The sequence below is a fragment of the Triticum dicoccoides genome, chromosome 5B (genome assembly GCF_002162155.2).
Source record: "Triticum dicoccoides isolate Atlit2015 ecotype Zavitan chromosome 5B, WEW_v2.0, whole genome shotgun sequence".
In the NCBI taxonomy this organism is placed as follows: Eukaryota; Viridiplantae; Streptophyta; class Magnoliopsida; order Poales; family Poaceae; genus Triticum; species Triticum dicoccoides.
In genome coordinates this window covers 701,748,546-701,772,691 of record NC_041389.1, presented here as the reverse complement: position 1 = coordinate 701,772,691, position 24,146 = coordinate 701,748,546, and the positions used below count along the sequence as shown (strand labels likewise).

Genomic DNA, 24,146 nt, shown 5'->3' with positions numbered 1-24,146 from the left:
ATCCGCCGCCGCGACGTCTTGCGTCTCGCTGCCGCCCCGTCCCGTCGCCGCCCCGTCGGCTCGCCGCAGCCCGCAGCCCGTCACCGTACGCCGAAGCCGCCGTTGTCCCGCCGCCACTCTCCTAAGGGATAGTTCACTATCCCAACAGTTTTTTCTTTCCTTCTTAGTTTTTTGGGGCTAGTTACACTTTTTGTGTGGTAGTCACCTTCTGTTTTTAAAACGAACTGTATATATGTGTTTGGAAATTATACTGTTTCCCTTCTTTCAGGGCGTGACGTTGGGTTTACAGTTTCATGTATTAATGTTGTAGACTCAAGTCGCAAAAAAAAAATGTTGTAGACTCAAACAGGAATTTGCATGACTTTATTTATTTCTCTTTGAAAGAATTGAAGCGAGGTAATTAGATTTGAAACAGTAGAGCAAAAAATAAAAAATGACGCGCCAGGTAGGGGTCGAACCTACGGCCTTCCGCTTAGGAAACGGACGCTCTATCCACTGAGCTACAGGCGCTCATATGTTCCCATTTTAATTCGAAGAGCTATAGACTTGTTCTGGCAAGTGGCGACTGAATTCATAAAAGATGAACAGGTTAGTTTCCTTGGATTTAATTTTGGACTAGGAAAACTAAGCAGATATGCATTTGTTATCCCAGGAAACGAGACGTTCAGGAAGCTTAGGACGACCGCGACGTTGTCCAACATGCTAGTCTACCTAACGAGACTGTACCACGTGCCGAGCGTCACCACCACCAGGCTCCTTAACGTATTCTTCGGCACCAGCAGCCTCACCATCGTATTTGGTGCCGATGTCAGAAACACGTACCTCGGCCACTACACTACCATCGCCGCCACTACCATGTCCTCCTTCATCGGCATGTTCATCCTCACCCTCGCCATCGCGCTCCATGCCCGTTACCCTCGGGCGTGCAACGCATCTAAAGAGCGTCAGTGTGAGGGCCCCGCCAGCTCCCAGTTCGCCACACTCCTGGTGTCCTCCTTCTCATGGTCGTAAGCGCTAGTGGCACTCAATCGTGCAACCTGGCCTTCGGAGCCGACTAGTTCAACCCGCGCACCACTAATGGTCGACGCGGCATCACCAGCTTCTTCAACTAGTACTATTTCATCTTCACCATCGTCCATGATGCTCTCGACCACCATCATCATCTACCTCCAGAGCAACGTCAACTTGGCGTTGGGGCTCGCCATGCCTACCCTACCTGCCATGCTCATGTGACTCTTGCATATGTCGTCTTCTTCATGGGCATGCACCTCTACGCCCCGCTGTCGTCTTCAAGAGCTTCACCCAAGTCCTTGTCGCTGCCGCACAAAAGTGCCACCTCCCGCGATCTCGTGGTGTTGTCGAGTTGTTTGACCCGTTGCATCGGATCAATCTCATCTCCAAGCCAGCATACACTAACCACTTCACATGCCTAGACAAGGCAGTCATGCCGGCCCCCCAGGACATTCTCCAGCGCGCCCAACTACTGCAAGCTCAGAAGAACCTGGAAACTTCAGGTAATCCCTTGCCGCGTTTTACGATTCTAGATTTCTTTTCGGACGAGCATTTGGGCGAGGTTCTGGGAGAGAGTGGGGTGGAACTGATGGGTGACGGTGGGGTGACCGAGCTCATCTCGCTGATCCGTGCTAAGGAGATGGCGCAGGCAGCGCTCGCAGCGGCGGCTGCTCAACACACGGAACGCCTGGCACTGGAGGCTGAGCCCTCGCTGGTGCCAGCAATCCAGCCCGATGGGGACACGGCAACAGGGGTTGCTGCTCCCCCCTCGCCTCGCTGTGGCAAGGTGAGGCGCGTGGCTAAGGCGATCACCTCCAGGGGGTGCGCCTTCGGAACCGTGTAATTTAAAAACGCGCGCTTATTTGGAACATTCGTGGCTTCGACCATTCGAGACGGCGCACCCAGCTGAAGGAGTACATTAGAAAACAGGCGATCGATATCGTAGGGCCACAGGAAACGATCAATCAGAGTTTGGGCACCAAGATATCCTAGCTATAGACCCCTTAGAGCGCTTTGTGTGGCAACATATCCCAGCTCACGGCCACTCGGGTGGCATGTTGCTTGGTTTTTGCAGTGCCACTTATGAGGTGCTGACCTGAGAGGTCGGTACTTTCCTTATTGCGGCCAGAATCCGCCTGCGAGCGTCGCTTCGCGAACTCGCGATCGTGCAAGTCTACGGACCGACAGATCACTCCCGTTCGGCTAAGTTCTTGGGAGAACTTGAAGCCAAGGTGCTCGATCTAGCTGCAGCTCGGATCCCGCTCATGGTGGGAGGGGATTTCAACCTGATTCGTTCGGGTGCGGATAAGAACAATGACAACATTAATTGGTCAAGGGTGGCCATGTTCAACAACGCGATTGCTTCTATGACACTTAGGGAAGTGGCTAGAACTGGGGCGAGATATACTTGGACTAACAAGCAACTAGCCCCGGTGTGATCTGTCCTGGATAGTGCCTTCATGTCTCCGGACTGGGAAGTAGTGTTCCCTTTGTGCTCGCTCCTTGCTGGAACAAGGATCGGTTCGGACCATGTGCCTTTAATCTTATCTTCTGGGGAAGATGGAATCCATCGCAGCCCGCGCTTCTTCTTCGAAACCGCGTGGTTTGAGGTCCCTGACTTTGACGCAATCTTTAGGGAGAGATGGCTACGAATTGTCCACCTCTCTGGCCAGCAACGTGGCCCGATGGAGCTCTGGATCACGGTGGGGTCCCGCCTTCGCGCAAGCCTAAAGGGGTGGGGCGCGAACCAGAGGCGTGATGCCAAGGTCCTCAGGGCGAGGCTACTGGCTGATATCGCCCTCCTTGATGCCCAAGCGGACACGCGTCCTTTCTCGGAGCAAGAATGGGTGCAGCGCTACGACTTGGAAGGGCAAGTCGAAGCATTGCTGCGGGCCGAGGAGGAATATTGGAGGCGTCAAGGTGGCCTCAAGTGGACGCTCAAAGGGGACGCGAACACTAAGTATTTCCAAGCTTATGCGAACGGCCGGCGCAGGAAATGCTCTATCCTAAGGCTGCAGACGGAGCAGGGGCTCCTTCTTCAGCAATCGGAGATCTCCAACCACATCTACGACTTCTACATAAGTATGATGGGGACGGACGAGGCACAATGCGCACGCCTGCGTGCGGATGTGTGGCTGCCGTCCCAGCGGGTGTTAGATAGCGAGAACGAGGAGCCGGGGCTTGCATTCCTCCCTAAGGAAATCGACAACGCGTTATGTAGCATGAAACCGACACGGCCCCAGGCCCGGATGGGTGGCCGGTGGCGATGTTTAAGCATTTTTGGTCACTGCTACGTGGCCCTATTTTCGACGTGTGCAACGGTTTTATGGGCGGCTCTGTGGACATCGCTAGGCTTAACTACGGTGTGCTCTCGCTCATTCTGAAAGTACCGGGCGCGGACAACATCCGTCAGTACAGACCCATTGCACTCATTAATGTCCCGTTCAAAATTTGCGCAAAAGGCTGCGCCTCTAGGCTCTCGCCAATCGCCCATCGCATCATTAGTCGCTCGCAGTCGGCGTTTATTCGCAGTAGGAACATCCTCGAGGGTCCGTTAGCCTTGCAAGAGGCCCTTCACGAGCTTAGACGCACACACGAACCGCTGATCCTCCTGAAATTAGATTTCGAGAAGGCTTACGATCGCGTCAACTGGGATTTTCTTCGGCAAGTCCTCTCCGGCAGGGGCTTTTCGCCTGTATGGGTTCATCGAGTGATGCAATTGGTCTCGGGGGAGGGGGCAAACTGTCGTCTCGGTTAAGGAGAAGTAGGGAACTTCTTCAGGAACAAGCGTGGCTTGCGCCAAGGTGACCCCATGTCACCGCTCTTGTTTAACTTTTTCGCCGACGCACTGGCTGCCATGCTGCGGAAAGCCGCGGAGGCTGGCCACATAAAAGGGGTGTTGGGACACCTCATCCCAGGGGGGATTTCTCACTTGCAACACGCGGACGATACGCTATTATTGTTCCAACCCGACCTGCACAGCATTGCTACAGTCAAAGCACTGCTCATTAGCTTTGAACTGATGTCGGGTCTTAAAATAGACTTCCACAAGTGCGAAGTCATGTCTATGGGCATGGAGGTGCAGGATAGTAGGCGCGTTGCGAACCTGCTGAATTGCAAGTTAGGCAAACTTCTGTTTACTTATTTGGGTCTTCCGTTAGATGCTAAGCGCATTACGATCGACGGCTGGGCTCCGCTTTGGACCAAGGTGGGTGGACGGGTTTGCCCATGGAGGGGAAAGTTCCTCTCCTCCACAGCTAGGTTGGTGCTCACGAATTCGAGCCTCTCCTCGTTGCCGCAATTCGCTATGGGGCTTTTCCTTTTGGCCGAAGGGGTGCATGCCAAGATGGACACACCCCGGTTCCATTTCTTTTGGGAAGGAGCGGGACCAAAGCGCAAATACCACATGGTTCGTTGGGATACGGTGTGCCGTCCAAAGGCCCAGGGAGGGCTAGGGATCACGAACACCAGAATACTCAACATTGCACTCATGTGTAAGTGGATCTGAAAGCTGTCGTAGGGGGCGACGGGCTTGTGGGTCAATCTGCTTCGTGCAAAGTACTTCCCGTCCGGGAACTTTTTCGAAGGTGTGGCGAGGGGTTCACCCTTTTGGAATGACCTTCAAGCGGTTCGGCCAGCCTTCGCCCTGGGCGCCAAGTTCTCCATTGGCAATGGCCGTTCGGCACAGTTTTGGTTGGATCACTGGGGGGGATCCCAACCCCTCTGGTCCGCTTTCCAGGACTTGTACGTCCAGGCGGTCAACTCGGATTTGAGCGTTGCCACGGGGCTTGCCTCCTCCCCCCTGCGATCTGTTTCCGGCGCGAGTTAACGGGAACGGAACTTGCCCACCTAGCGGAGCTGCTTGATATCATCGCGCCGGTGTCGCTTTCCATGCCCGCGGACACCGTGACGTGGTCCCTTACCCCTTCTGGCAAGTTTTCGATCAAATCTTTGTACCGAAAGATGTGCCAGAGCCAGGCCTTCCTAGTGCCAAAAGGCCTTTGGACCGCGAGCCTCCCGCTTAAGATTAAGGTGTTCTTCTGGCAGCTGTTTCGCAATAGACTGCCCAACTCGGCCAACGTTGCCAAACGACACGGCCCGTTGACGGGTACGTGCGCGGTTTGCAACGTCACGGAAGATGCGAACCACGTTTTCTTCCGCTGCCCGATAGCTTGCTTTGCTTGGAGCGCGGTCCGCGCAGTCGCTAACACCTCGTGGAACCCTCGATCAACCTCAGATCTAGCGGGTATCATCGCCTCTGCTTCAGGAGGCAACAATCGCGTGCTGTGGAGCTGTATCGGAGCCCTGGCTTGGTCTCTTTGGCTCACTAGGAACAAACTTGCGATCGAGGGTATCTTCCCAACGCACCCGGCTAACATCATCTATAAATGCAACCTCTTCTTGCAGCAGTGGAGTCCGTTGGCGAGGCGCAAGGATGCTGACAAGCTGAAGCATGCTCAAGACCGTCTGTGCTACTTCTACGTTTTGGCTAGGGAGCCCCCCGCCACGTCTCCATCTTGATAGTGGCCCTTTTGCCCCGCGATCGAGCGAGCCTGCGTGCTCTAAGCTCTGGCTATGTGCCATGTACTCGCTTCGTACTTCGTTTGGTCAGGTCTTTCGCTCGTAAACCTTATGTTTAAGCTAGCCGGGAGCCTCCGTGCTCGTGTCGTCTGTTTCGTCACTATGTCCGATACGCTGCCTGTTGTGGGCTTTATTAATTTAAAGCCAAACGCGTCTAAGAGTCTTTGTTCTAAAAAAACATTCTCTGTGCCAATGGGAGGATGTCGACGGAACCATGGCAGTTATGCATGGCGCAACAGGTGGAGGAGCTGAAGTGTTTGACGCACATCATTCCGGTATGATCAGCGGGGATTGTCTACTTCATCGCGCTCACCCAGTAGGGTGCGTACATCGTGCTCCAGGCACTGAAGACTGACCGATGGATCAACAACTAACTTCTAGACACCCCACAGGGCTCCTTTGTCGTCTTCTAGATGCTCTCCCATGCCATAAATCGCCATGTATGATCGGTTTAGGGTGCTAAAGCTCCACCACTTCATGAAGCATGAGGCTAGCATCATCCGCTCCAACGGATCGACATCAGTGGCGACGATGCTGGTGTTAACAACCATGGAGCAGTGATGACGAACGATCTGTTGAGTATCGTGATTATTAGAAAAGTTAGGATAGCTTAGGATATTACTAGCCATACCCGCGCGGCGGCACGCCGCGCCTATTGATACATTATGTGAGAAATTGTGTACGCAATGTTGTTAAACTTTATCTGATTGAGTATTCACTTGTTGTTTGTTCACTTTATTCTTATGTTGTGTTGTATATATGGGAGAACATCATATTGGTACGCATTCTGAAATCTTTCATAAAGATACACACATTATTTAGACACTACATAGAAGTTTTGTATGTGATGATAGAAAGGGCCTTGTGTTGATTATTTGGCTAATTGGTTGGTTGTTACGTTAGTTTGAGGTTTTTAATTTTAGTTGTTGTGTTTCCAACGGTTGTTCAGGTTCATGTAAGTTTAATTGTATGTTTTTTGTCACGAAATGTTTGGTTTTTCATCTTCATATCTAGTTTCATGTGCTTGGTTTGAACTCTTGTTTTGTTTAATTTTATTTGGTTTATTTCTTCCATTGTTGTGATTTCATGTGGGATAGATGAGGTATGTCTTTGTAATGAAGATACAATCAGTTATGCATCAATCATGTCATATCTTGTAGGGGCCTGAACCACTGGCTAATTAGTCCTAAAGTACCCGGCAAGAACTACCACTTCTCCATCCAAAATGGAGAGTAGCATTCTCTTTGTTCTCCAAAGAAAGCACATCATGAACTCTTTCCTTCTTCCACTGCTTTTGGAAAGCATAAAAGATGCATACCTTAATTTGAGAGCCAAGAAGTGCATGTCGAATCAAATTTTAGGGGAATAGTGTATAAATATATGAATAGAGACCCTATTGGAAATCTTCTCCCGAAGCACATATTAAACTGATTCCAACATGCCAATCTTCATCGAATTTGTATCATTCAACAATATTCTTAAAAGTAGTGAGTCAAAATAAAGTACTGAAGTAGTTCTGGTCATTAAATCTTGCAAGGCAAAACCAAAAGAAACTTGAGACTACCTATTCTGATGGCAAATTGTGCTTGAACCGAGCTTCCATATGTATACATTAGGAAACGTTCCAAAAAAAATATACACCATTAGTGAAACAAATAGTAAGAAAATAGAAGTGATGAACCATGTATTTTGTGAAACAAGTATGTATGGCTTCAAACTAATCATAGTATCACAAGTTGCCTGCTTCAGGACACCCGGATGTACTACCATACAACGCTCTTCCAAGTAAGAAATCACAGGCGAAAAGTGTTCCTATCAAGATCAATAAGCATGTTCAAATGCCCTACTATTCCTACATGCATGCACGATGCTTGATCGATCAAATGAGAAAACATATGCATGTACCGGCTGATACCGACCTTCTTCCAATTACACACATTATAATGGACTTACCGATTCAACTGGACAAACAAATGGGTCGATCAAAACATAGTACCTGCTAGCTATCTCAACACATATGACAATTCAAATTACAAAAATTTCACCATCACAAATAGCTAGGGAGCTAATTAAGTATGGAGAACAAATGAAGCGTGACAACGTCATCTACGCCCGCGTCCACGCAATTTACCATCAACAGTGCCGCTGTACAGATGGACAACAGTTGCTGCGTGTTCCCTCTGCTAGCGCTAACTGAAAATAGTCATGTACTACGGCATAGTCCATAAGGAAAAGGTAGGTAAAAAGCATATATGCCTATTCATGATAGGATGTACTGTAAGTAATATGTAACACTGATCCTTGTCTCTTTCTTTAGCAACATCAAAATCCCGGTGGACCTTTAGGAATTCAGATTTGTGTAACAATCAGGCCAGTTGTAGGAGATATCCTAACATGGACCATAGAAATAAGTATAGAGTACAAAAGGGAACTCGTAAAAGAAAATTCAGTGTATCACATACTGTTTTTTTTCAATTACATATTATGTTTTCTCCATCTGACTATTCATACTCAAGTAAGTAGACCTTATATTTCTCATTATACGTACTACTGCAAATAATGTTTGTACCTGAAAATGAATATAATCAAAATTAATCTTTGTACCTGAAAATGAATATAATCGCCAAAATTGATCTGTGTACCAGAAAATGAATATAATTAGTTAATTGCATGTATGAACACAAATTTAAAACTATAACAATACAGAAAGCAGTAAGCAAGCAGCAGCAAACAGAAAGCAAGTTGACGACACCCAACAGAGTTGACGCATGCACACAGAGGAACGGTTGTGGCCGGCTCCGGCATCCTTCTCGCCCAGCTTGGACCTTGCACGGGCCAGGTAGCGACGCAGGAAACTCGGGATTGGAGCACCATGGCCGCCATGCAAGCGTAGAGGAAAACTCCAGCAACCGGCAGAGAACGGCAGACGTTGTGTCCATGTGCACAACGGCGACAACTCAAGAGAAGGGAGGCCCGCGGGCGTGAAAGAGGGCTTCGGGCGTGACTCACACGAATACGACCACCTCGAGCATAGCAGCGACCACGCCCAGCTGCTGCACGCGTAGCCAGTTCAGGAGGCTGAAGACGCCGTGGCTCCTGCGGACCCAGCAAGACCTCGCCGCCGACGGTGAAAATCGACTCGATGGCAACATCGCAATGGTGGCGATGGCTGGGGCCTTGGGCGGCGGCGCATGCGAGGTGGGAGTGGTAAGTGCATGCCAAATAACCTCTCGTCCTTGAAGACATGCTCTTGCATCCCTCCTGCTCCCGCCGACTTGTGCCGGAGCTCTCCTGCACGGTGTTCTACCGGTGTCGCCTCCCCTCCGATCGACAACACCGGGCGGAAATTAAGAGGAAGAAATAGAGACAGGAACATGTTTATGACTGGACCGGCGGTTGCTCCCGGCGGCGTAGTCGACTAACAGACTGGTCGCCAGCGACCGACATCTGCACCCCGGCGACATCGCACCGGCACACCGGTCAGAATAGCTCCTGCCAAAGCGGCACCTCCAACTCCCACACATCACACACGGCGCAACCCCTCCACATCTGTGCTGCTCGTAGGTGAGGGCAGTATCCCCCGATGCCACAGGGGCACGAACCAGCTCCCCCCCGGATGGCTCAGGGTGTGGGCCGAACAAAGAAGCAGCACTACTGCTGAAGAAAGAAGAAGAAAACCGGAAGCGAACGCAATGAGCAGCGGAGGCACAAGAGCACCTGTATTTATAGGGAATGACAGCACAGAAGAGTTCAAATCGGAGTCGGGAAGCAAAGGCGGTAGAGAAACACGCAGAGGCTTCCAGCAAAGCGGCAACCGCCAGCGCAGAAATACGCAGAGACTTCCATCGAAGCGGCAAACGCCAGCGCGAAAAGTGGAGAAGATGCAAACGGCAGCCAACCCAGCCAAGCATACGTGGCAAAAAGCAGAGATAAAAAAAAGGAAGTAGACAGCGGCGCATGCAGAAGAATCCAAACCAGGCGATAGACAAATTGGTCTCCCCCATGCAACCAATACGAAACTGAACATGGACACCCAATCGTCAAAGGCGGTCGTATTTTTTAATGATTCCCAGCTACATGCGCTCCGCTCACCCAGGCGTGCACACACCCACATCCCCCACTATTACACGTGTTGCACATTCATTGGACGATTTGTTATGATAGGAAAAAGTGGAAAAAAACAGAAAAACTAAACCTAGCCAGGTTTAGTATATGTAGAATTCTATCTTTCTTTGTATTTCAAGACGATCATGTATTCCTATATATATGCCTATGAGGCTCAAGCAATATAACGAAAATTCCACCAATCCCTCTCTCCCAGGGACGAAGCTAGAAAAAAAGTTTGATGGGGTCATGTGACAGTGGGGTCATCTTCCATAAATGAATAATAATTAGTACTAAACTAAGGAAGAGTTATCTAATTTCATTGGGGTCAATTGACCCCAATGCTTACCAAGCAGCTCCGTCCCTGCTCTCTCCCTTCCAACATGGTATCAGTTTCTGGGTTCTAAATCCTAGCCATCGCCGTTTCCGCACCTGCGCGCCGCCCCTGGGACGGTCGGCCTCCATGACCGCCCCCGGGGTCCGCGCCGCCCGTACCTAGGGTTCGTCTACCAGTCGTGTTGACCGGCTGCCCTAGAGAGTCTTTTTCCCGAGCCCTTGCTCTGGGGTTTTCTCTCTCCCACCGGTCATCTTGATCGGCGGTTTCTTTTTGTTTTTTCGATCTAATCATGATCGGTTTGCGTCGCCCACCATCGCCGACGAGCCTGTGCGCCTCTACTCCAAACTCGGCGCAACCGGCCGGCTACTTCACCGACCCGACGGCTTAGCGCGTCGTTCGTGCGTCTGCCCGCTGGTCGCCCCGACCCGGCGGCCTCGCGTCATGTGGCGGCCCTTCACCGCTGCCGTTAACGCGCCGGCCCGCCCCTCGATCTACACCGGTCTTCACCGCTCTGCTCCGACTGGGACTCCTGCATCACCCTGATCCGGCGGCCTCGCGCCATGCGGCGGCCAATCATAGCCGCCCTGCCGCCAGCCATCGCCGGATTCATCTCGAACTCCGCCGCCATCCCGTCTCCACCGAGCGACATCCCCGACTTCGCGCGCGATCGGATTGATCACCCGCCGCCGCCGCGATCCGTCTCATCTACGCCGTGCGACTGACATGGCTAGTCGGTTGCGCGCACTCCGCAGGGCCCGTGAAGAGCATCCCCGAGTTCAGCGCGCCCCTCCACCGATCGAGCAACGGGCTGCCGCCGCGTCGCCCCTTCAGGCCACAGCGCCGCCGCCTCGTGGTTCTTCTCCTGGCTGCACTGACCCGCGTCACCGTTGCGTCGCCTCTTCGGGCCGTAGTACCGCGGCCCGCGGTCCACCGCCGCCCCGGGGCCGTCCGCTCCAGGCCGTCCCCATGGCTGCACAGACCCTCGCGCCACCGTAGCGAGCGTGGCACGCGGTTCACGCCGCCGTCCCGAGGCTGTCCCCGTAGTTACACTGAGCCGCGCTCCTTCGCCGCGCCGCCCCTTCGGGCTGTCGCGCCGCAGCCCGCGGTTCCTGCCGCCGTCCCAAGGTCTTCCCGCCGTCGCCCCGACCTGGCGGCCGCCGCTGCATAGCCCCTTCAGGCCATAGCGCCGCGGGCCGTGGTCAACCACCGTCGCTGCGTGTTGACCTTTCGTGGTATGCGCCGCACCGCCTCCCTTGGCGCGGGAACGCCACTGTCCGCGCTGGTCTTCGTCATGTTGTCAGGTTCTTCGCCTCCTTCGAGCATCGCCATCACACTCCTAACATAGCCGTCGCCACCGCCGACAGGCCATCGCCGCCGCTCTTCTTCGGCCGCCGCCGCCGCTACCCCTATAGCCGCCGCAGCCGCCCATCCACCTCCCTTCGTCTTTGTCCAGCACCATCCCGTCGCCAGCATCGCCGTCATTTACCCTGACCGCTTCATCTACTCTAACAACCGTGGGCGACATTGCCCCCGCGCCGATTGGCGCCACAACCGTCGTCGAGTCCTTCTCTGCTGGCCTCTCTGTTGGAAATATGCCCTAGAGGCAATAATAAAAGTATTATTATTATATTTCCTTGTTCATGATAATTGTCTTTTATTCATGCTATAACTGTATTATCCGGAAATCGTAATACACGTGTGAATACATAGACCACAATATGTCCCTAGTGAGCCTCTAGTTGACTAGCTCGTTGTGATCAACAGATAGTCATGGTTTCCTGGCTATGGACATTGGATGTCGTTGATAACGGGATCACATCATTAGGAGAATGATGTGATGGACAAGACCCAATCCTAAGACTAGCACAAAAGATCGTGTAGTTCATTTGCTAGAGCTTTGCCAATGTCAAGTATCTCTTCCTTCGACCATGAGAGCGTGTAACTCCTGGATACCGTAGGAGTGCTTTGGGTGTATCAAACGTCACAACGTAACTGGGTGACTATAAAAGTGCACTACAGGTATCTCCGAAAGTATCTATTGTTTTATGCGGATCGAGACTGGGATTTGTCACTCCGTGTAAACGGAGAGGTATCTCTGGGCCCACTCGGTAGGACATCATCAAATGCGCAATGTGACCAAGGAGTTGATCACGGGATGATGTGTTACGGAACGAGTAAAGTGACTTGCCGGTAACGAGATTGAACAAGGTATTGGATACCGACGATCGAATCTCGGGAAAGTAACATACCGATAGACAAAGGGAATTGAATACGGGATTGATTAAGTCCTTGACATCGTGGTTCATCCGATGAGATCATCGTGGAACATGTGGGAGCCATCATGGGTATCCAGATCCCGCTGTTGGTTATTGACCGGAGAACGTCTCGGTCATGTCTACATGTCTCCCGAACCCGTAGGGTCTACACACTTAAGGTTCGATGACGCTAGGGTTATAAAGGAAGCTTGTATGTGGTAACCGAATGTTGTTCGGAGTCCCGGATGAGATCTCGGACGTCACGAGGAGTTCCGGAATGGTCCGGAGGTAAAGATTTATATATAGGAAGTCCTGTTTCGGCCATCAGGACAAGTTTCGGGGTCATCGTTATTGTACCGGGACCACCGGAAGGGTCCCGGGGGCCCACCGGGTGGGGCCACCTGCCCCGGGGGGCCACATAGGCTGTAGGGGGTGCGCCTTGGCCTACATGGGCCAAGGGCACCAGCCCCAAGAGGCCCATGCGCCTAGGGAACCCTAGAGGGAAGAGTCCTCAAGGGGGAAGGCACCTCCGAGGTGCCTTGGGGAGGATGGACTCCTCCCCCCCTCTTGGCCGCCGCACCAGATGCCATCTGGAGGCTGGCCGCCGCCCCTTGGGGTGGGAAACCCTAAAGGGGGCGCAGCCCTCCCCTTCCCCTATATATATGAGGCCTAGGGGCTGCCCATAACACGCGATTTGATCTCTCGTTGGTGCAGCCCTGCCCCTCTCCCTCCTCCTCTTCTCCCATGGTGCTTGGCGAAGCCCTGCGGGATTGCCACGCTCCTCCACCACCACCACGCCGTTGTGCTGCTGTTGGATGGAGTCTTCCTCAACCTCTCCCTCTCTCCTTGCTGGATCAAGGCGTGGGAGACGTCACCGGGCTGTACGTGTGTTGAACGCGGAGGTGCCGTCCGTTCGGCATTTGGTCATCGGTGATTTGAATCACGACGAGTATGACTCCATCAACCCCGTTCACTTGAACGCTTCCGCTTAGCGATCTACAAGGGTATGTAGATGCACTCTCTTTCTACTCGTTGCTGGTCTCTCCATAGATAGATCTTGGTGATACGTAGGAAAATTTTTGAATTTCTGCTACGTTCCCCAACAGTGGTATCAGAGCTAGGTCTATTGCGTAGATTCTTTGCACGAGTAGAACACAAAGTAGTTGTGGGCGTTGATGTTGTTCAATATGCTTACCGTTACTAGTCCAATCTTGTTTCGACGGTATTGTGGGATGAAGCGGCCCGGACCGACCTTACACGTACTCTTACGTGAGACAGGTTCCACCGATTGACATGCACTTGGTGCATAAGGTGGCTAGCGGGTGCCAGTCTCTCCCACTTTAGTCGGAACGGATTCGATGAAAAGGGTCCTTATGAAGGGTAAATAGCAATTGGCATATCACGTTGTGGTCTTGCGTAGGTAAGAAACGTTCTTGCTAGAAACCCATAGCAGCCATGTAAAACATGCAACAACAATTAGAGGACGTCTAACTTGTTTTTGCAGGGTATGCTATGTGATGTGATATGGCCAAGAAGAATGTGATGAATGATATGTGATGTATGAGATTGATCATGTTCTTGTAATAGGATTCACGACTTGCATGTCGATGAGTATGACAACCGGCAGGAGCCATAGGAGTTGTCTTTATTTATTGTATGACCTGCGTGTCATTGAAGAACGCCATGTAAACTACTTTACTTTATTGCTAAACGCGTTAGTCATAGAAGTAGAAGTAGTCGTTGGCGTGACAACTTCATGAAGACACGATGATGGAGATCATGGTGTCGTGCCGGTGACGATGATGATCATGGAGCCCCGAAGATGAAGATCAAAAGGAGCAAAATGATATTGGTCATATCATGTCACTATTTGATTGCATGTGATGTTTATCATGTTTATGCATCTTGTTTGCTTAGGACGACGGTAGTAAATAAGATGATCCCTTACAAAATTTCAAGAAGTGTTCTCCCCTAACTGTGCACCGTTGCTACAGTTCGTCGCTTCTAAGCACCACGTGATGATCGGGTGTGATGGATTCTTACGTTCACATACAACGGGTGTAAGACAGTTTTACACAGCGAAAACACTTAGGGTTAACTTGACGAGCCTAGCATGTGCAGACATGGCCTCGGAACACGGAGACCGAAAGGTCGAGCATGAGTCGTATAGTAGATACGATCAACATGAAGATGTTCACCGATGATGACTAGTCCGTCTCACGTGATGATCGGACACGGCCTAGTTGACTCGGATCATGTAATCACTTAGATGACTAGAGGGATGTCTATCTGAGTGGGAGTTCATAAGATGAACTTAATTATCCTGAACATAGTCAAAAGACCTTTTGCAAATTATGTCGTAGCTCGCGCTATAGTTGTACTGTTTAGATATGTTCCTAGAGAAAATTATAGTTGAAAGTTGATAGTAGCGATTATGCGATCAGTAGAAAGCTTATGTCCTTAATGCACTGCTTAGTGTGCTGAACCCCAAACGTCGTTTGTGGATGTTGCGAACATCAGACATACACGTTTTGATAACTACGTGATAGTTCAGTTAAACGGTTTAGAGTTGAGGCACTAAAGACGTTTTCGAAACGTCACGGAACATATGAGATGTTTCGAGGGCTGAAATTGGGATTTCAGGCTCGTGCCCACGTCAAGAGGTATGAGACCTCCGACGATTTTCTTAGCCTGCAAACTAAGGAGAGAAGCTCAATCGTTGAGCTTGTGCTCAGATTGTCTGAGTGCAACAATCACTTGAATCAAGTGGGAGTTGATCTTCCAGATGAGATAGTGATGTTTCCCCAAAGTCATTGCCACCAAGCTGCTAGAGCTTCGTGATGAACTATAACATATCAGGGATAGATATGATGATCCTTGAAATATTCGTGATGTTTGACACCGCGAAAGTAGAAATCAAGATGGAGCATCAATTGTTGATGGTTGGTGAAACCACTAGTTTCAAGAAGGGCAAGGGAACAAAGGGATACTTCATGAAACGGCAAATCAGCTGCTGCTCTAGTGAAGAAACCCAAGGTTGAACCCAAACCCGAGACTAAGTGCTTCTGTAATAAAGGGAACAACCACTGGAGCAGAATTACCCTAGATACTTGGTAGATGAGAAGGCTGGCAAGGTCGATAGAAGTATATTGGATATACATTGTGTTGATGTGTACTTTACTAGTACTCCTAGTAGCACCAGGGTATTAGATACCGGTTCGGTTGCTAAGTGTTAGTAACTCGAAATAAAAGGCTACGGAATAAACGGAGACTAGCTAAAGGAGAACTGACGATATGTGTTGGAAGTGTTTCCAAGTTTGATGTGATCAAACATCGCACGCTCCCTCTACCACCGAGATTGGTGTTTGCGTTGAGCATAGACATGATTGGATTATGTCTATCGCAATACGGTTATTCATTTAAGAAGAATAATGGTTACTCTAATTTTTGAATAATACCTTCAATGGTCTTGCACCTAAAGGGTTTATTGAATCTCGGTCGTAGTGATACACATTTTCATGCCAAAAGATATAAGATAGTAATGATAGTACCACTTACTTGTGGCACTGCCATGTAAGTCATAATGGTATAAAACGCATGAAGAAGCTCCATGTTGATGGATCTTTGGACTCACTCGTTTTTGAAAAGTTTGAGACATGCGAACCATGTCTATTGGTGTATATGCATGAAGAAACTCCATGCAAATGGACCGTTTGGACTCACTTGATTTTGAATCACTTGAGATATGCAAATCATACCACATGGGCAAGATGACTGAAAAGCCTCGGTTTCAGTAAAATGGAACAAGATAGCAACTTGTTGGAAGCAACACATTTTAATGTGTGCAGTCCAATGAGTGCTGAGGCATGCAGTGAATATCGTTGTGTTCTTACTTCACAGATGATTCGAGTAGATGTTGAGAATATTTACTTGATGAAACACAAGTCTGAATTATTGAATGGTTCAAGTAATTTCATAGTGAAGTAGCAGATCATTGTGACAAGAGGATAAAATGTCTATGATATGATCATAGAGATGAATATCTGAGTTATGAGTTTTGGCACACAATTAAGACATTGTGGAAATTGTTTCGCAATTAATACCGCCTGGAACACCATAATGTGATGGTGTGTCCGAACATCATAGTTGCACCCTATTGGATATGGTGCGTACCATGATGTGTCTTATCGAATTACCACTATCGTTCATGGGTTAGGCATTAGAGACAACCACATTCACTTTAAATAGGGCACCACGTAATTCCGATGAGATGACACCGTATGAATTATGGTTTAGAGAAACCTAAGTTGTCGTTTCTTAAAAGTTTGGGGCTGTGACGCTTATATGAAAAAGTTTCAGGTTGATAAGCTCGAACCCAAAGCGGATAAAATGCATCTTCATAGGAAACCCAAAACAGTTGGGTATACCTCCTAATTCAGATCCGAAAGCAATATGGATTGTTTCTAGAATCGGGTCCTTTCTCGAGGAAAGGTTTCTCTCGAAAGAGTTGAGTGGGAGGATGGTGGAGACTTGATGAGGTTATTGAACCGTCTCTTCAACTAGTGTGTGGCAGGGCACAGGAAGTTGTTCCTGTGGCACCTACACCAATTGAAGTGGAAGCTTATAATATTGATCATGAAACTTCGGATCAAGTCACTACCAAACCTCGTGGGATGACAAGGATGCGTACTACTTCAGAGTGGTACGTAATCCTGTCTTGAAAGTCATGTTGCTGGACAACAATGAACCTACGAGCTATGGAGAAGCGATGGTGGGCCCGAATTCCGACAAATGGTTAGAAGCCATGAAATCCGAGATAGTATCCATATATCAGAACAAAGCATGGACTTTGATGGACTTGCCGGATGATCGGCAATCCATTGAGATAAATGGATCTTTTAAGAAGAAGATGGACGTGGATGGTAATGTCACCATCTATGAAGCTCGACTTGTGGCGAAGTGTTTTCCGACAAGTTCAAGGAGTTGACTACGATGAGATTTTCTCACTCGTAGCGATGCTTAAAGTCCGTCGGAATCATGTTAGCATTAGCTGCATTTATGAAATCTGGCAGATGGATGTCAAGACAAGTTTCCTTACTAGTTTTCGTAAGGAAAGGTTGTATGCAATACAATCAGAAAAGTTTTGTCGATCCTAAGGATGCTAAAAGGTATGCTAGCTCCAGCGATCCTTCTAAGGACTGGAGTAAGCATCTCGGAGTTGGAATGTACGCTTTGATGAGATGATCAAAGATTTTGGATTTATACAAAGTTTATGAGAAACTTGTATTTCCAAAGAAGTGAGTGGGAGCACTATAGAATTTCTGATGCGTATATGTTGTTGACATATTGTTGATCAGAAATGATGTAGAATTTCTAGAAAGCATATAGGGTTATTTGAAAGGTGTTTTTAAATAGAAAACCTGGATTAAGCTACTTGAACATTGAGCATCGAGATCTATAAGGATAGATCAATATGCTTAATAATACTTTCAAAATGAGCATATACCTTGACATGATCTTGAAGGTGTTCAAGATGGATCAGTCAAAGAAGAAGTTCTTGCCTGAGTTGTAAGGTACGAAGTTAAGACTTAAAGCTCGACCACGGCAGAATAGAGAGAAAGGACGAAGGTCGTCCCCTATGCTTAAGACGTAGGCTCTTCAGTATGCTATGCTATGTACCGCACCTGAAGTGTGCCTTGCCATGAGTCAGTCAAGGGGTACAAGAGTGATCCAAGAATGGCTCACAGGACAACGGTCAAAGTTATCCTTAGTAAGTAGTGGACTAAGAAATTTTCTCGATTATGGAGGTGGTAAAAGAGTTCGTCGTAAAGGTTACGACGATGCAAGCTTGACACCTATCCGGATAGCTCTGAGTAGAGAGACCGGATACATATAATGGAGCAATAATTTAGAATAGCTCCAAGTAGAACAGTTGTTTGGAATAGCTCCAAATAGAGCGTGGTAGCTGCATCTAGGAGATGACATAGAGATTTGTAAAGCACACACGGATCTTAAAGTTTCAGACCTGTTGACCAAAAACCTCTCTCACAAGCAACATGATCAAACATAAAACTCATTGAGTGTTAATCACATAGTGATGTGAACTAGACTACTGACTCTAGTAAACTCTTGGGTATTAGTCACATGGCGATGTGACCTGTGAGTGTTAATCACATGGCGATGTGAACTAGATTATTGACTCTAGTGCAAGTGGGAGACTGTTGGAAATATGCCCTAGAGGCAATAATAAAAGTATTATTATTATATTTCCTTGTTCATGATAATTGTCTTTTATTCATGCTATAACTGTATTATCCGGAAATCGTAATACACGTCTGAATACATAGACCACAATATGTCCCTAGTGAGCCTCTAGTTGACTAGCTCGTTGTGATCAACAGATAGTCATGGTTTCCTGGCTATGGACATTGGATGTCGTTGATAACGGGATCACATCATTAGGAGAATGATGTGATGGACAAGACCCAATCCTAAGACTAGCACAAAAGATCGTGTAGTTCATTTGCTAGAGCTTTGCCAATGTCAAGTATCTCTTCCTTCGACCATGAGAGCGTGTAACTCCTGGATACCGTAGGAGTGCTTTGGGTGTATCAAACGTCACAACGTAACTGGGTGACTATAAAAGTGCACTACAGGTATCTCCGAAAGTATCTATTGTTTTATGCGGATCGAGACTGGGATTTGTCACTCCGTGTAAACGGAGAGGTATCTCTGGGCCCACTCGGTAGGACATCATCAAATGCGCAATGTGACCAAGGAGTTGATCACGGGATGATGTGTTACGGAACGAGTAAAGTGACTTGCCAGTAACGAGATTGAACAAGGTATTGGATACCGATGATCGAATCTCGGGCAAGTAACATACCGATAGACAAAGGGAATTGAATACGGGATTGATTAAGTCCTTGACATCGTGGTTCATCCGATGAGATCATCGTGGAACATGTGGGAGCCATCATGGGTATCCAGATCCCGCTGTTGGTTATTGACCGGAGAACGTCTCGGTCATGTCTACATGTCTCCCGAACCCGTAGGGTCTACACACTTAAGGTTCGATGACGCTAGGGTTATAAAGGAAGCTTGTATGTGGTAACCGAATGTTGTTCGGAGTCCCGGATGAGATCCCGGACGTCACGAGGAATTCCGGAATGGTCCGGAGGTAAAGATTTATATATAGGAAGTCCTGTTTCGGCCATCGGGACAAGTTTCGGGGTCATCGGTATTGTACCGGGACCACCGGAAGGGTCCCGGGGGCCCACCGGGTGGGGCCACCTGCCCCGGGGGGCCACATGGGCTGTAGGGGGTGCGCCTTGGCCTACATGGGCCAAGGGCACCAGCCCCAAGAGGCCCATGCGCCTAGGGAACCCTAGAGGGAAGAGTCCTCAAGGGGGAAGGCACCTCCGAGGTGCCTTGGGGAGGATGGACTCCTCCCCCCCCTCTTGGCCGCCGCACCAGATGCCATTTGGAGGCTGGCCGCCGCCCCTTGGGGTGGGAAACCCTAAAGGGGGCGCAGCCCTCCCCTTCCCCTATATATATGAGGCCTAGGGGCTGCCCATAACACGCGATTTGATCTCTCGTTGGTGCAGCCCTGCCCCTCTCCCTCCTCCTCTTCTCCCATGGTGCTTGGCGAAGCCCTGCGGGATTGCCACGCTCCTCCACCACCACCACGCCGTTGTGCTGATGTTGGATGGAGTCTTCCTCAACCTCTCCCTCTCTCCTTGCTGGATCAAGGCGTGGGAGACGTCACCGGGCTGTACGTGTGTTGAACGCGGAGGTGCCGTCCGTTCGGCATTTGGTCATCGGTGATTTGAATCACGACGAGTACGACTCCATCAACCCCGTTCACTTGAACGCTTCCGCTTAGCGATCTACAAGGGTATGTAGATGCACTCTCTTTCTACTCGTTGCTGGTCTCTCCATAGATAGATCTTGGTGATACGTAGGAAATTTTTTGAATTTCTGCTACGTTCCCCAACACTCTCCGACTTCTTTGACATGACGTACAGCTCGTGCAGGTCCCAGTCTACACATGCCCGGTGCTGGCAACACCGCCGCGTGCCTTCGTCCACAACGTGTCCCTGGGCCTGGCAAGCCTGGTGCGGCGATTCGTCAACTTCATCTTCGTCCATCTACGCATGCCCGGTGCTGGCAACACCGACGCGTGCCTTCGTCTGCTATGTTTTCCCGGGGTTGGCAACCTTGGCGCGACGCGTCGTTAACATCATCCTCCAGTGCACCACTACTTCGACACCACTACGCCCACGACTAACTCGGCGCCTCCTTGCGCCCGCGGCTCCACGGCGACTTCCTCGACACCAGTTACCCTGACTCGACATCGACCACGGCATTCTTCGCACGGCTACCTCGACCACGGCTCCACCACCCACGCTCTCGGCTATATCGACAAACGGCACAAAGGGCTACCGCCTGCTTGAGCAACCTCGACGGTTTTCACTCCAGCCACGACTCCGCGATGCATCGACCGTTATGACTGTGGGGGGTGTCCGTCAGCTTGCCTTCGGATTCTTCTTCAGTCTCACCGTCTGCGTCGCTACCGTTGTGACTGCGGGAGGATGTTGGGTATCGTGATTATTAGGAAAGTTAGGATACCGTAGGATATTATTCTACCTTGCCTTGTACTCTAAGATGATCATGTACTCCTATATATATGCCTATGAGGCTCAAGCAATATAACGACAATTCCACCAATCCCTCTCTCCCTTCCAACACGATCGACTCATCAATGTCGTGCTTCTGGCCGTTGCCACAAGAGTTGTTTGCATGGTTGTCGGAGGCATTCGGTGTCATCAGGCATATCTAGTTCTACTACCGATAGTTACTAGGGACTATACGCAGTGTCGCGGGAGCGCTCTACTTCCTTGGTTCGCGTCTTCGCGATGGCGAGCTACGTGAGCGGGCTGATATTGACAATGGTGCACAGGGCGACCCGAGACCAGGGCGGGCAGCCTAAGGGTGTGTTTGGTAGGGTGCATGGAGGGTGCATGAGGGCAAAAGTTCCCAATCCGACCCACTTTTGCTTGTTTGGTAGGATGCATAAGCTCACATGGGCTATGCTCATCTGATGCATAAAAGGGCCCTCAGCTATGCTCATCTCATACACCCCAGACAGGGTGCATGGAGGCAGCCATGTTGGCCCTGACACTCGTCCCCACCCACCAGACCACGTCCAGATATGTTTATATTTTCAAAAAATGTCAGAATTTAAAATTTTGTTTAAATTTTTGAAAAAGTTTAGAATTTCAAAATTTCTTTAAATTTTTGAAAAAGTTTAGGATTTCAAAATTGTTTACATTTTCAAAAAATGTTCATAATTTCAAATTTTATTTGAATTTTCAAAAAATCTTCAGATTTTTTTTTAAAAAAACAACAATGTTCAGAATTTCAAAATAAAAAAATCTTTGAATTTTGAAAAATATCAGAAATTCAAATTTTATTTACTTTTTTATAAAATATTCAAAATTTCTAGGGGAGTATGGGCTTGTTGTACCTAAGTGGCTGCTCGCGATCTGGACAAGGGGAGTATGGGCTTGTTGTACCTGGTCACCACCGTCATCGCCGCCGTGAACCTCGTCTACTTAATGGCCAGCACACTGCACACGGTGGTATAGGTTTAAGAAGTCCGACAACGACCAGGCCCACACGGGTGCGGTGACGTCAAGCTCGTTGACGACAACCAGAAGAAGGCCCACACCAACCTAGCTTAGGCCAATTCTTTTGACCATTCTGTTTTATTGGTTGGGAAAATTGTGTTTGGCAAAATAGAAAAGTGTTGTGCTTACTACTCACTATCGTATCAAATACCTCTATGCTATCGTATCAATTAATCAGCCGATTTCCGATTAATCTCTTATCCTTAGCTGACCGAGACGGCAACGATAAGTGATATCATCAACATTGATTAATGTTGTAGACTCAATTCGCAAAAAAAATGTTGTAGACTCAAACAGGAATTGCATGACTATATTTATTTCTCTTTGAAGGCAAGAAAATATATGCTAGCAAGGAAACATGCTTAGTTGAAAGAATTTCATGGTCAATTTTGGAGTGTTTTCTATATAATCAATCAAAGAATTGAAGCCAGGTAATTAGCTTTGAAACAGTAGAGCCAAATTATAGACAAGCGAGTGTGCAAAGTCAGTCAATTAGCACTCAAACAGTAGCAAATCCAATAATTCACTAATTTCTAGGGAGAAGACTCACGGCCAGCTTTGCTAGAAAGCTTTGGCAGAAGACAATCAGCTAAAAAGAATTGAAGCCAGGTAATTAGATTTGAAACAGTACAGCAAAAATGAAATGACGCGCCAGGTAGGGGTCGAACCTACGGCCTTCCGCTTAGGAAACGGACGCTCTATCCACTGAGCTACAGGCGCTCATATGTTCCATTGTAGTGGTGTAGAACTTTCTAGCAAGTGGCGACTGAATCCATAAAAAATGACCCGGGTGCGGTGACGTCAAGCTCGTTGACGACAACCAGAAGAAGGCCCACACCAACCTAGCTTAGCCAATTCTTTTGACCATTCTATTTTATTGGTTGGTAAAATTGTGTTTGGCAAAATAGAAAAGTGTTGTGCTTACTATTCACTATCGTATCAAATACCTCTATGCTGTTGTCTATCTTTCAGCGTGTCCACTTATTTAATTTTTACTTACTACCTTGGCTTCAGGGTCATGTCAATACACTCTTTCTTCGGTTAGATTTGCAAAATATGACTTGTTTATATTATGGCTCGGAACTTCTGCAAGAGAGAGGAATTGTGGAAATGTACAGACATCTTGATCAAATTTTGGAGATGTGAGGAGGGAATTCCAATTAAATCAATCAGATTAAATGGATAAGATGAGAAATTATATAAAACCGCACTATAGTTTATAAGGCTTTTTCAATAATTAGGAAATTATTATTAAGAAGTATTTCGTCAAGCCATAATTGAAGTCGGTTGGCACTAGGTGTAATTTCATCGTATATATGATTTGCTTACTCAACTATACAATTCTATTTCTTTACCCTATTTGCAGCATGGATAACTTATCCTGAAATTTTTGCATATATAGGTAAAATAGAACTTCAATTTAACCATGGAAGCGAAACATAAATGTGAAACACTGGAGAGAAAACGACGCAACAAAGCGTGCACATCCACTTCTAATACATATTGTTCCAGATGGACGAGGCATAGAGGGGTCAATATTGTTCCATTCCAAATAGTCCTTAATGGCAACATGGTCGTGGGTTACAGATTTTACAATTCAAATCTACTGCTAGTCGATGCAGAGGGAGTGGGCGAGCAGGGGCCATGGCTCTCCTTGTGATTTGAGTCATTTTACAGTGCATCCGGACGATATGGACCGTCCGTCGGAATGAATTCGATGGTCCAGATCCGATGCAATATGCTGATGTTACGTGTATTATATCAGACTCCGAGGGGCATTTTCGGAAGAAAAAATATTTCGAACTGATCTGATTTTCCCTCCCAAATATTTCGAGGGTATTCTCGGTACAAATTTCAGGGCTATTTTCAGTTTGATTTTTATCCTGTTCGCTAGGGTTTATTCCTCGCCGCCGCTAGGGTTTTAATCCTCGCCGGCAGGATCTAGCCGCTCGTCGCGGCCCCTTACCTACCTCACCGCCGGCAGGATCTAGCCGCGCGTCGCGGCCCCTCCCTCCCTCGTCGCCGGCAGGATCTAGCCGCATGTCGCGGCCCCTCCCTTCCTTCACCCCAATTCCCTCGCGATCTCACACCACCTTTTCAACGAACACTAGAGAAGGCCCACTGCCCTCCCCGCGGTGGCCGCCGGTGAAGAGTCGGCGCCATCCC

At 48.7% G+C, this 24,146-nt stretch overlaps 2 non-coding genes and 1 pseudogene across 2 annotated transcripts; 1 reads left to right on the top strand and 2 right to left on the bottom strand.

Annotated features, from left to right (window-relative positions):
* Nucleotides 1-437: 437 nt before the first annotated feature.
* Nucleotides 438-510, bottom strand: TRNAR-CCU. The gene has a single exon. It is a non-coding gene; the product is annotated as a tRNA-Arg (tRNA).
* A 70-nt stretch (nt 511-580) lies between these two features.
* LOC119310603 lies at nt 581-21,392 on the top strand (annotated as a pseudogene).
* Nucleotides 21,393-22,627: 1,235 nt separating this feature from the next.
* On the bottom strand, nt 22,628-22,700 carry TRNAR-CCU. The gene has a single exon. It is a non-coding gene; the product is annotated as a tRNA-Arg (tRNA).
* Nucleotides 22,701-24,146: the final 1,446 nt, after the last annotated feature.